Here is a 10885-nt window from a genome sequence, read left to right as displayed (position 1 = left end):
TTGGGAAACCCCTCAGTTTTGGACTAATTGGGATTGGGATGGTTGGTCATTCTGAATTAGAACAACCAAGCAAACCCTCAAGAGTGCAACTGTAGACCCCTGGTGATCTACAAAATCCCGTTAAAATGATAGTCCCATAGGAAACACATTCCTGACCTGAAAATCAAGAGAACAAACTCCTCTATTTACTAGCAGTGACACCTTGAATAAAGGGGTTAAATGAAGTCAGTGATTAGGAATGAACAGATGAATGTACGTATGGAATTGTCTGTTGCTCCTGTGTTCATGTTCTCCCTAGGGTGGTAAAGGCAGCCCAATGGTAAGCATTCATTGTTCTGTTAAACAGCATCTGTTGCTCTCACCATCACCATTGGTGATTATGTCAGTAGAAGTTTATTTTAAAATAGTGAAAGCTTAAAAGAAATTATTAATAAATCTAATCAACGATTCTTTCAAATAAAGAATGTAGATCGTACTAGCATTATGCAATGTTCATTTAAGAGTAAAAATATTTTACTTAGCCCTATTAGGTTTTATTGAAGAATTTTAATCATTTTTATTAGACTTAGAATTGATGTGAAGGATGCCATGAGTATCAGGAATTAAGGAAAAATATCAAATAAACAGGAAGAAGAGAAGTTATGTTAATCCAGACAGCCTGCTCAGAAGAACTGGATCACGACTTCAACTTGCTAATTGATTTTGAAGTTTCCAGCATATGCAATGGATTGTAGAAATATGTGATAGGCGCATTGGCACACATGGGGTGAAATCAGAGTTTTTGGGGAAGAACATGAGCACGAGAGTCAAAAGACCTGGATTCTAGTCTCGGCTTTGCTACTGACCACCTATGTGACCTCGGGCAAGTTACCCTCATGCCTCAGTTTCCACATTTGTCTTCCTATATCATAGTGATTTGGGAAAAATTAAACAATATGCTGACTATACAAGTAACCAGCGACAGTGCAGTGACCCATGGTGACCAAAAGCAGGCCTGCAGGGTGAGGGAATGAAAGCCTGCAGCCTGTACAAGCGGTCGCTATCTTAAAGAGATATAACAGCTGTGGCCCCCAGCAGGGAGGGAGCAGGCAAGCAAATCCTCAGGCATTCTTTTCTTCCTGTCTTCTGCTCTCCTGACAATGCCTCCCACAAGCCAAATTCAATTAGAAACAAGAGGACAAGGGAGTCTGATGGTGTAGCCCATGGATATCTGTCTCCCGAGGCCTGGAGAAGGGTAGAGAAGGGCCATGGGTGGAACTGCAATAGAATCTGCCAATAATATAAAACTGTAGAGTAGGCAAGCTGGCCGTAGTTCTGGAAAAAAGTGCGGCACTTTCTTATGAAGTTAAGCAAACACTTCCCATAAGACCCGGCAATCCATCCTGGATACTTACTCTAGAGTAGGGGTGTTCAAACTTTTTTCAACGTTTTTCACCAAGGGCCATATGTGGTAAAATACACAAACAGCTGGGCCACTCACTCGAGGTGAAGTACGTATTGCCTCAGCTGGTTTATTTAAGTAAACTAAATGTATTTTTGGAATTTGCTGCAGGCCAATTAACAATGGATTGCGGGCCACAGTTGGCCCCAGGGCCGCAGTTTGGACACCCCTGCTCTAGAGCAATGAAAACTTACGTGTATACAAAAATCTGTATGTGAGTGTTTATGACGGCTCTATTCCTAATCACAGCGAACTGGAAACTAGCCAAATGTCCTTTAAGAGGTGCATGGATAACCAAACTGTGTGTCCATTCAATGGAATGCTACTCAGCAATAAGAAGGAATGGACCATTGAAGCTGCAACACCTTCCAGGCATCTCAAAGGGATTGTGCTGAGTGAAAGAAACCAGTCTCAAAAGGTTACATACTGTATGATTCAGTCTGTGCAACATTCTTGAAAACAAAAAAAAACTATAGTAATGGGGAAACTGATCAGTGGTTATCAATTTTTAGGGATGGGGAAGGGCATGACTATAAAGGGATAACAGAAGGGAGTTTTGAGGGATGAAAGCACAGTTCTATGCATGATAGTGAGAATAATTACAAAAATCTACACATGTGTTAAAACTTGTCACCCCAATAAACTTTAATTAAAAATAAATTCATAAAAATGTGTATCAATAAAAGATCAATTTTACTGTATGTTAATTTAAAACTAAAAATATGCAATTTAAATGTATGAGACTATTGCAAACAAAAGCTTCAATAATAGATTTATTCTTGTTGATATTGACAACCTATTTGTTCCAAAGTTGAACTTGAAGAAATTTCAATCCAAATTGAAATCAGAGTTATACACGCAGACGTGCCTGAAAATAAGACATTATGTAATACTGGCATCCTTGGCAGGGGTGGAATACAGGAGTCCCGAACGAGAAGACAAAAGCAGAGGTTCAGGCACGGAGTGCAGGGCAGAGCCTGGAGATGAAGAACCAGACCAGAGTTTGGCTCTGTCACAAGGGTTCAGGGCAAGAGATCCTCTAGCTCTTGGCAGCTAATTACTAAGGAGATGGGGCAAGAATAAAGAAAACAAACAGGATGGTGTAAGGTTTAAGAGCTTAGGCACTGAAATGAGAAAGAGCTGGGCTGGACTGTGGCTCTGCTGCCTGCTAGCTTGTGAGCTGGGACAATTGTTTTAACTTCTCATGTACAAAAATATATAAGAACAACTTCCCCATTGCAGTGCTGTGAAAATGAAATAAAGTCACATCTGTAGTGTCTCAGTAAGTTGCCTGATCCAGAAAAAATGCTTAGTTAACAGTAGAAGTACATTAAACAAAACATTACAAGTCACATCAGAAGTATGGCTCTCATGAGCTGTATACTGGTGAGTAATTTCATTTTCTAAATCTGCATAATGATTATCATTGTATCCCATTGGGTATCATGTCTACCCAATGGAATTTGGGGGGCAGTGCTCTATGGAGAAAGGAGCTATGGAAATGCTAGAATTACTTTTCCTATGCACTTCTTTTATGATCATAGCAGGGCCAAGAGGAAATCTTTTTTCCTTGCTTAGCTGCTGGCCTGAAGATACAGAAAGCATTACATCCAGATCTGGGTTGGTCCCAGAGATACTTGGGGCCAAACATATAGAAGAGGATGAAGATGGTTCAGCCAGCAGGTGCCAGGCAACTTTGGTCCCAAAGAAGTAGAGATATAATTACCAGCATGATCGTGAGAACTCACCTTCGAGCACTGGGAGCAATTCCAGAGAAGTGCAGTGGGGTGCTGAGCAGCACAGGCTTTGTAGTCAGAACTTGCTGTGAAAACTTGGTTCAGTGTCAACAGAGCTATTGCTGAAGATTCTTTTTTCTTAATTAAATTTATTGGGGTGACATTTGTTAATAAAATTATACAGGTTTCAAGTGAATAATTCTATACTACGTCATCTATCTATTGCATTATATGTTCACCACCCAAAGTTAAATCTTCTTCCATCACCATATATTCGACCCCCATTGCCCTCTTCTCCCTCCTTCCCTTTCCTCTTCCCCTCTGGTAACCACTAAAACGTTATTTGTGTCTATAAGTATTTGCTTATCTTGGGCTTGTTCATTTGTTGCTTTCAGTTTTACGAGTATATCCCACCTATTAGTGAATCACATGATTCTTGATTTTTTCTATCTGGCTTACTTTATTTAACATAATAATCTTAAGATCCATCAGTGTTGTCACAAATGGCAGTATTTCAACTTTTCTTATGGGTGAGTAATATTCCATTATACATATGTACCACATCTGCTTTATCTAATCATCTATTGGAAAATATTTCGGTTGTTTTCATGTCTTGGCCACCATGACTAATGCTGCAATGAATATAGGGGTACATACACGTATATCTTTATGGATAAATTTATCAAATTTTGTGGGTAGATACCCAGAAGAGAGATTGCTGGGTCAATGGTAATTCTATTCTTAATTTTTTGAGGAACCTCCATACTGTTTTCCATGATGGCAATACTAATTTACGTTCCCACCAACAGTGTATGCAGTTTCCTTTTTACTCTACAACCTTTCCAACACTTATTATTACTTGTCTTATTGATGCTAACCATCCTAACTGGCATAAGGTGGTATCTCATTGTGGTTTTAATTCACTAATAGCTAATAGCTAGTGAAGTTGAGCATGTTTCATGTATCTGTTGGCCATTTGTATGTCTTCTTGGGAGAAGTGTCTGTTCAGGTCCTTTGCCCATTTTTAATTGGATTGTTTGTTTCTTTGTTGTTGAGTTATATGAGTTTTTTACATATTTTAGATATTAGCCCCTTATTGGAGGTGTTGTTTGGAAATATATTCTCTCATTTAGTTGGTTGCCTCTTTATGTTGTTGATGATTTCTTTTGCTGTGCAGAAGCTTTTTAGCTTGATATAGTCCCATTCATTTATTTTTGCTTTTACTTCCCTTGATTTTGAGGCCAAATTCATAAAACCCTCTCTAAGACAAAGGTCCATAAGTTTAGTGCCTATGCTTGCTTTTATGCAATTTATTGTTTCAGGTCTTATATTTAGGTCTTTGATTTATTTTGAGTTAATTTTGGTAAATGGTGACAGATAGCAGTGTAGTTTCTTTCTTTTGCATGTGGCTTTCCAATTTTCCAAGCACCATTTATAGAAGAGGCTTTATTTTTTCCATTGTATGCTTTTGGCTCCTTTGTCAAAATTTATTTGCCTATATATATGTGGGTTTATTTCTGGGTTCTCAATTCCATTGTGCTTTGTAGTATAATTTGAAGCCAGGGAGTATGATACCTCCAGCTTTGTTCTTTTTTCTCAAAATTTCTTTGACTATTTGGGGTTTTTTGTGATTCCATACAAATCTGATGATATTTTTTTGTATTATTTGTTTAAAAAATGCCTTTGGGATTGCATTAAATCTGCATATTGTTTTGGATAATATGGCCATTTTAACTACTTTGGTTCTTCTAATCCAGGAACTCATGATATCTTTCCATTTCTTTGTGTCTTCTTTAAGTTTATTCCTAGGTATTTTATTCATTTTGTTACAATTGAAAAAGGGATTGCTCTTTTCTTTTTTTTTTTTGAAATTTCATTGTTAGTATATAGGAACACAATGGATATTTGTACATTGGTTTTGTATCCTGCAACTTTATTGTATGTGTTTATCATTTCTAATAGATTTTTGGTGGAGTGTTTAGGAGATATATATATATATATATATATATATATATATATAGAGAGAGAGAGAGAGAGAGAGAGAGAGAGAGAGAGAGAGAGAGAGAGAATTACCTCAGCTATAAAAAGTGACGATTTGGCTTCTTCATTCCCAATTTGGATGCCTTTTATTTCTTTCTCTTGCCTGATTTCTCTGGCTAGGACTTCCAATAATATGCTGAATAACAATGGTAAGAGATGGTATCTTTGTCTTTTTCTGATCTTAGAGGCAAATCTTTCAGTTTTTTACCATTATGTATATATTAGTTGAAGGTTTGTCATACCTGGCCTTTATTATGTTGAGGTACTTTCCTTCTATACCCGTTTTATTAAGCACTTCATCATAAATATAGGTTGTATCTTGTCAAATTCTTTTTTTTCATTTATTGATATCACACATGATTTGTATGCTTTATTTGGCTCCTCACACTTGTAATAGGATTTTCCATCCATCCTCTCAGTCATGTAACTTTTCAGTGTTTCCCAGCAGAGTAGACAGATCATACATTGTCATCCCACTGACTTTGTGTTTATACAGTGACTCATCTTGAACAGCGAAAGGTTCACTGTTCACTGGATATGACATGAGCATAGCTTCATGAACTACTGACATTAGTCATGAGGCAATCTTGCCCAGGGAGCTACTGCACCTTCAGCTTGGGTCACAAATGACTGATACCTGGAATGGACCTGAACCCGACCACCACCTGAAACTGAGTCAACTCAGTCCTCCAACTGATCCTTTGATATGGGAGAACTAAAAGTTGGTTGTTGGAAAAAAAAAAAAAAAAAAGTTGGTTGTTGGAAGCCATTGAGATTTGGGTATCATTTAGTATGCGGATTACTGTAGCAATAACTGACTTAACACAGCAAGTTCTTTAACTTTATCCTCAGTTTTGTCCTTTGTACATTAAAAGTAATAATGCCTAATTATAATCGCCCAGGAAAACAGTTATCAGGAATAGATGGAGTGATATATTAAGTACTTAGCACAGTACTCAAGACTAAGCAAGAGAACAATAAATGAAAGTTCCTGCTCTGAAGGTACTGGGTTACGAAGAAATTCTAAAAAAAAAAAATAATAAAAATAAATAAATAAAATTGTCCACCTTGTGGAGTCTCAATTTCCTCAGTTGTGACATGTATGCAATTGTACTTCCCCCACCTCTCTAAGGGATGCTGTAAAGATCACATGTAGTGATAGATGTAAAAATAGCTTGCTGTCTGTGAAGAGCTACCCAGGACTTACAAGTTATTATTCTTTCTACTACAGAGAATCCTCTTACCCCAGTATTACTTATGACCATCCCCAAAGTTAAAGTTTCATAGGAGAGTAGGATGAAAGGCATCAATCCATGACAACATGCACTAATAAATTGTCCACTCATTAAAGCTAGTCTCTACTCAAATATCTTTCACTTCAAACATGTTTCTATATCCACAACGTCAGTACCTGTGCTGGGCTACTTAGCACAAGCATATTGCAATTTGATTGCAAAAGGAAACTGGAAAACTTGAGAAAATGATGCAGGATTTTTCAAACATGAAAGGGATGATAGAGAATTTCTCTAATCATGTACAAAATAATTGATAAGTGAACATCTGACAGAGGCCACTTAATAATTGAAGAAGAGAAAAATTGACAAGGGTGATAACACGATAGGCTTCAAAGGAAATAATTTGATGGTTTGAATATCAAAGGATGCAGGGAGGCCTTTGGGAAAATTGATGAAACCTCCTCTTTTTGCAAAAATGATTCTCCTTATGGCTGTACATTGAAGGGTACCATATCATACTATTTTGTAATTTTTTTGGAAAGTGATCTCAAGAATTATTTGTTGATTTTAGTAATCATCAAAGAATTATAAAATAATCTATGCTTTCTTAAATATAAAATTAACATATGTTAATACATTTTAGTTAGTTTTTCAAGACAGAGTCCCAACTTTTTTCCCCCCATTTTCTAGGGAATTTTGGTTCCTATTTTTAGTGGCCTTTTCTGCTCTCATTTGTTCCATGTGTAATTAGGATGTGCTCTACTTATTATTTCCTTTTAGGCCCAGAGAGCCCTTGGAGCAAAAACTTGCCTAGAGATTTCGGGAACTGAAGCTTCCAGTGGGTCAGTGAAGGCAGGAAAATATCAGTCCCAGAAGTCTGCCGTGGCCACTTTGGGGTGAGTCATTTTATGTGACCTGCGCAATGAACTTTAAAAAAAAACCTTGAGACTGGGGGGTGTAAATTACGGCTGTGAAAGCAACAGCCTGTCGCAGACTCATTCTTGTTCCATAATTTACTTCTTTGTGATTTCAGCCAGGAGGCATCACTTTGAGCCTTTTCCTCCTCTGTAAAAGGGGGATGATAATATATACCCTAAAGGAGATTCGTGAGGATGGAAAGAAATTATAGATATTAAATAGGGTATTTCTCTTGCTCCATCATCTCTAACTTCCTTGGTCGTGAGCATATTTGTGTACACTCTAGAATTTTTCGTCCAGATTTCCTTGTGTCCTCTGCTTTGCAGCTGCACATTGTGGAAGACAGTGTCTTGTATCCCTGTTTTATTCTTCTGATGAGCAGTGTAGAGGAAGATCTGCTTTACAATCCAACTAAAACTTGAGCTCACTAAAGGGATATGGGGAGGTGGAACGAGGATCCAATGGTGAATGCTTGCACATGGGTAAGAGGAAAATCAATAAATAAGTACTCGATGTTGTTATAATAAGTAACCTATTCACCAGATACTACATGGGCAATCTAGAAGGTGAACACAATGAAAGACAATTCAAAGCCATTCTGTAGAGGAGACAATTGTCTGGCCAACGGTTATATGGAACTTTGCCTCTTCTCTGATTTGTCATGTTAGCATTATATGAGTTGTCTTTTTTATCAATCTTTTAAGCAAACACTGTACCAAATGGCAGCAGCATGTCCAGAATTAACAGAATGTCCAGAACTAGAATCAATCTAGAATGTTAATTTTATCAGCCATGAAACTAACCTGACAATAACTCGGTGAGCTAATTATTTTGTAGATAAAAAAAAGAAGGATTATGGCTAAATCTGAGTAATTTACCTGAGGTCACACAGACTGCCAGAGTGGGAGATGGGATTGAAACCCTGCAGGACACCTCCAACCCCCTTCCTGATGTGTAACCACAAAGTTCTGCTGCTGTCAGCCAAGCGAGGGCACCATCGGAAGCTCCTTGAGGTTTTCTCCCTGGTGGACTGTATGTGACAATATTTATCAAAACGTTGCATTCATAATATCCTTTTCATGTTTTATTTGGTCCCTGAGAGAGGTAAAACAGAAAGAATCTCATTTTACCAATGAGTGTATGTGATTTATCCAAGAGCTCCTATTTAGCTAGTGGCAGAGTCCGGACTATAATGGGATACTCTCACCTCTTTCACTGTTGAAATATTTTTCATTGACATTTCCTAGTTCTCTTTCTCGGAGCACTTTGTTGTGGCTCAGGATCTGTGTGCTGCATTTCTGGGGCTGCCGGCTATGAGAGGGCATACCTTCAGCACAGATGGATGCAAAGGAGAAGCTCTGTCCTATGGGCTGCCCCTCCTCTCTACCCCGGAGAGCCCCATCTAGCCCCTTGTCATTGCTGAGATCCAGCTGGAGCATGCTCAGCAAAGGTGACGATATATACATATAATAGAAATCAGTCAGGGGCCAATTTTCCGTATCGAAAAGGAAATTGCATTTCTCAGGCATGTGGGCAAAGAGGTTGATTAAATATAAAACATTTCCACAAAGGGGGTAGCATAATAGAGAACTCAATTCCTTCACAGAAGAAGGAGTTCTCTGGTGATGAACCCAACTGAGGGCCATTTGTGTTCCTCATAGTTTCATCTGACTGCCTATCTTGTTACAAGATTGCTGATTTGAACAACTTGGAGACACGTATTTGACCCTTTATCTGATACGTCACAAGATTTTGAAATTTCTAGAGCAGTATGTGAAATGTGAACTCATACATAAGGCAATGGGGTGATTCACCCTGCATTTGGTCATGTTGCTTGCTGTTGACAGAGATCAATAGATTTTTTTTTTTTAAAGATGGCACCCTTGAGTATTGAATGCTGCTATGTCTGAGTGACTGACTGGCTTTTGTGTGTGAAGGCAGTGGGTAGGAGGAATATCAGTCAATTAGTACTTGGTGTTAGTATGATAACTAACCTATTCACCAGATAATACATGGATAATCTAGAAGGTGAACATAATGAGAGATTATTCAAAATAATTCTGTAAAGGAGACAATTTTCTGGCCAGGTATTATACTGGGGGAGGGGGGAATAAGAGGAAGTGTTATGATTTGAATATAGACCTTCAGTTCCTAAAATCCATCATTTTTTTATTTTATCGTTCTACCTCTCATCCTTCCTTCTCATACTTACTCTCATCATATTTACTTTTAATCATTACTTTCTTATTATTCTTTCTTATGTTTTCTTTTATCATTTGCTCCTTTTGTTCCAGCATTTTTGATTGCTTTTATTTTTCACCTTAAATGCCACCATTGAAATTATTTTTCCAAGTTGCGAACCCCTATTACTCAACATACCCTGGCACAGTGCTAAATATATGGCCATGCCCCAAAGATATGTTTTTATTGATGGATTTGTTAGTTAACTGGTTCCTTTGTTATTATTGTACCTGTATTTTGCTTTCTGAAATCATCACTCATTTATCTACCTGATAATTCAATAAACATTAGTGGAGGATAAAGAAATTAACCTCATGCCTTCTAATCAAGTGCAGAAAGTAGTTAGAAAAGATAAGGGCTGGTTCAGGGTAGAAAGTATAAGTTTGGTGAATTATAAGAAGATACACTAAGAAAACTATTTCTATCATTTTTGTCCCATACCTGTTTGAAACTCTTGCATTTTTCCTCAAATTCTTTTATCTCCAAAGACCAAATGGTCACACATGAAAACAAATGCAAGTTGTATTTTGACATTGTGTTAGTCAGGGTTTTGCAGAGAAACAGAAGCAACTCTGTGTGTGTGTGTGTGTGTGTGTGTGTGTGTTTGTGTGTGTGTGTGTGTGTGTTTGTGTGTGTGTGTGTGTGTGTGTGTGTGTGTATGAGAGAGAGAGAGAGAGAGAGATTTTAAGGAGTTGGCTAATGTGGTTGTGGAGGCTTGGTGAATCTAAAATCTACAGGGTAGACCAGTAGGCTGGAGACTTAGGAAAGAGTTGCAGTTCGTGTCCAAAGGCAGTCTGCTGGCAGAATTCCTTCTTGCTCAAGAGACCTATTGTTTTTATTTTTCTTAAGGCCTTCAACTGATTAAATGAGGCCCACTCATATTATGGAGGGAAATCTGCTTTACTTTCCAAAGTCCACCAATTTAAATGTTAAATACATCCATAGAACAGCTTCACAGAAACACCCAGAATGTTTGGCAAAATATCTGGGCACCATGGTTCTGCCAACTTGACACACAATTAAAATTAACCATCATAGATATCTTTTAATCACACGGGTTCTCATTCAGGGCACAGATTTGAATCCCCAGGAAGGAAAAAACATCTCTTTATTCTTTCTTCACTCCTGCCACCAACACCCCACTACTCTGCCAGCAAAAATGAAAGAACATAAACACACATCACCACGAGAATGAATATATACATTGTGGATTTAAATGCTTTAATGCAATTCAGTAGTTTAAAGTGAATGAAATGGAACATTATTATTCCTGT

This window comes from Rhinolophus hipposideros (assembly GCF_964194185.1).
Source record: "Rhinolophus hipposideros genome assembly, chromosome: 14".
NCBI classification, from domain to species: Eukaryota; Metazoa; Chordata; class Mammalia; order Chiroptera; family Rhinolophidae; genus Rhinolophus; species Rhinolophus hipposideros.
Note: the sequence above shows the minus strand (reverse complement) of the source record.